Raw genomic sequence first — 3378 nt, 5'->3', positions numbered from 1 at the left:
CCATGAAAACCCGTCCGAGTTATTTCATGGAATTTCCCGATCGACTTATGTTCTGTGATGGTTTAGAGTCTCCGGTTCCTCCCATGAAGACCCGTCCGAGTTATTTCATGGAATTTCCCGATCGACTTATGTTCTGTGATGGTTTAGAGTCTCCGGTTCCTCCCATGAAGACCCGTCCGAGTTGTTTCATGGAATTTCCTGATCGACTTATGTTCTGTGATGGTTTAGAGTCTCCGGTTCCTCCCATGAAGACCCGTCCGAGTTATTTCATAGAATTTCCCGATCGACTTATGTTCTGTGATGGTTTAGAGTCTCCGGTTCCTCCCATGAAGACCCGTCCGAGTTATTTCATGGAATTTCTCGATCGAGTTATGTTCTGTGATGGTTTATAGTCTCCGATTCCTCCCATGAAGACCCGTCCGAGTTATTTCATGGGATTTCCCGATCGACCTATATTCTATGTAGAAATATGATGTTTGTACTAACCTTGCGACAGTTTTTTAAAGTTTCTAGGTTCTTGAGGAGAGCTGCATAGGCCTTTAAGGTTACCCCCTGTAGATTGCTCGAGATAGAAAATGAAAGTCCTCTTGATATTTATAAATCTGTATGAACCATATTTGTTTCCTTGGCGATATTTGTCTTTGCTTGACTTTTATTAAAAGAAGTAGAGTACATAAGCTGTAGGTATACTTATCCTCAGTCACCGAGGACTTCCAATAATTGTGATTTGTTTCTCCAGGCACATTCTTGAGTAGTATGATGTAGTTAGGTTCGATAAGGCTGTAAGTGATTTGCACTCCAGGGACGTTCTAAAATTCTTCCTTCAGTATCTTGGAGATAATATGAACCTGATGTGAGCTTATCTACCACTTTGTAAGGTCCTCCCCATTGTGGTGCCAACTTACTGACATCTCCGACAGTTTTAATTCGTTTCCATACTAAGTCTCCTACTTGGAAAAAATCTGGGGATGACTCTTTTGTTATAGTTTTGTCTCATCCGTTGTCGATACGATGCCAGACGAGTAGCAGCTTTATCTCTAATCTCCTCTATCAAGTCTAGCTCCATGAGTCGTCGACCTCCATTGTCCTCATCATATAATTGTCTTCTATCAGATTCTACTCCCACCTCGATGGGAATTATTGCTTCTCCTCCGTAAACTAATTGAAAGGGAGTGATTTCTGTAGCCTCTCGAGGCATAGTAAAATATGCCCAAAGAACGTTGGGTAGTTCATCTACCCAGCTACCTCCGATATGATCCAGTTTGGTCTTTAAACCTCTTATGATTTCCCTATTGGTTACTTCTGCCTGACCATTACTTTGCGGATAAGCTACAGAGGTGAAGGCCTGGGTAATGACGTAACTGTTGCACCAGTCTAAGATCTTATTGTTAGGATCCTTCGTACGGCTAGAGAGGGGGGTGTGAATAGCCGACCCCAATCTTTCGCGTTTCTTCCTACGATTAGGTTAGTGCAGCGGAAATACAACGTAGAAAGAAAACAAGAGAAGAAAGACAAACCATATAACGAGGTTCGGAGATGAAACTCCTACTCCTCGGCGTGTCCGTAAGGTGGACGAAGCCTACCAATCCGTCGGTGGATGAGTCCCCGGAAACCCGGCTAATAGATACTCCTTGTGGGTGGAGAAACCTCACCACAATCTTTGCAACAGCAATAGGAGTACAAATAGGAACAAGAAAACAAGAACAGAAATGTAAACAACACTTGCTTGCCTTCTTGAAGTCAGCAGGAACCCTGGTGAAGCAGCAGCTTCTCGGATCCAAGCCTAGCTAGAAAACCAAGAGGGAAGCTCACACGAAGCTTCTAGCACCCAAGAGCTCAACAAAGCTCAGGAAGAAGCACAGGAGCAAGAACAAGTTCTTTTCTTGGAAGAAGCAAGTACGAGTGCTTCATACAGTTCCTATCAAGTCCCTCTTTTATAACCTGCGAAGAAGAAGAAGAGAACGCAAGACAGCGCAGAAATCTAGCCGTTGTTACTCAACGGCTAGACCTGGACCGATCAGGCTTCACCCTGATCGGTCCAGGGCTTCTCTGATCGGTCAGTGGACCGATCAGGCCCTATGCTGATCGGTCCACAGACCGATCCCAACCCTCTCATGGAGAGTGGTTGCGAGCCCTGATCGGTCTGTGGACCGATTAGGCAACGATCAGTAGCTTCCTGATCGTTTTCTGATCGGTCTCCGGACCGATCAGATAACCCAGCGAGCCACTGATGGGTCACTGACCGATCGGGCAACCGCAGATATCCGGATCGGTCACGATCCAAACTTCTCACCCTAAACCTAAGGCTTCCACACCAACATCCGGTCAACCTTGACTGTTGGTACATCATCCCTAGCATTTGGTCACTCCCTCGACTGCTAGCACTCCTATATGTCCGGCCAATCCTTTTGACCCACTTAGACTTTTCCCCACCGGATGTCCGATCACCCTTGATCCATCTGGATTTTTCCTTGCCCGCCTTCACTCAGGACTTTCCACACCGCCTAACATCCCAGTTAGGACTTTCTCACTGCCTGGCTTCACTCACCAGGACTTTCCAACTGCCTAACATCCCAGTTAGGACTTTCCCATTGCCTAACATCCCAGTTAGGACTTTTCCACTGCCTGGCTTCACTCACCAGGACTTTCCACACTGCCTAACATCCCAGTTAGGACTTTCCCTCGTGCCAAGCTCCCTGCTTGGACTTCTCCGTGCCAAGTCTCCATACTTGGACTTTTCCAGTGCCAAGTTTCCATACTTGGACTTTTCCAGTGCCAAGTCTCCATACTTGGACTTTTCGCGTGCCAAGCTCCATGCTTGGACTTTTCCAGTGCCAAGTCTCCATACTTGGACTTTTCAGGTCAACCAGGTCAATCCTTGACCTAGGGTTGGACCAATAAACTCCCAACCATCTATTCTTGTCTCACATCAAGAGTGTCAAACATCAACATGCAACTCAACTAGGTCAACCTTGACCTAAGGTTGCACCGACAATCTTCCCAAGTCAAACATCAAAATACAACTCGAGTCAAGTCACCTCGAGTCGGGTCAACCAGGTCAACCTTGACCTAAGGTTGCACCAACACTTATCCCCTTGGAATTGCCTTCCATTATCATAGACTAATTTATAAGGAATACCAAATCTGCAGATTATATTTTTCCATAAAAATTTAATAACTGCATCTTCAGTAATTCGAGCAAGTGGTTCTGCCTCCACCCATTTAGAAAAATAATCCACTGCTACCAATAAGAACCTTCTCTGGGCAGCTGCCATAGGAAATGGACCTACTATGTCCATGCCCCATTGATCAAAGGGGCATGCAACTATAGAGGTTCTCAATAACTGTGTAGGATGATGTAAGATATTTTGATGTTTT

This window comes from Zingiber officinale, chromosome 5B, assembly GCF_018446385.1.
Source record: "Zingiber officinale cultivar Zhangliang chromosome 5B, Zo_v1.1, whole genome shotgun sequence".
Lineage (NCBI taxonomy): Eukaryota > Viridiplantae > Streptophyta > Magnoliopsida > Zingiberales > Zingiberaceae > Zingiber > Zingiber officinale.
Note: the sequence above shows the minus strand (reverse complement) of the source record.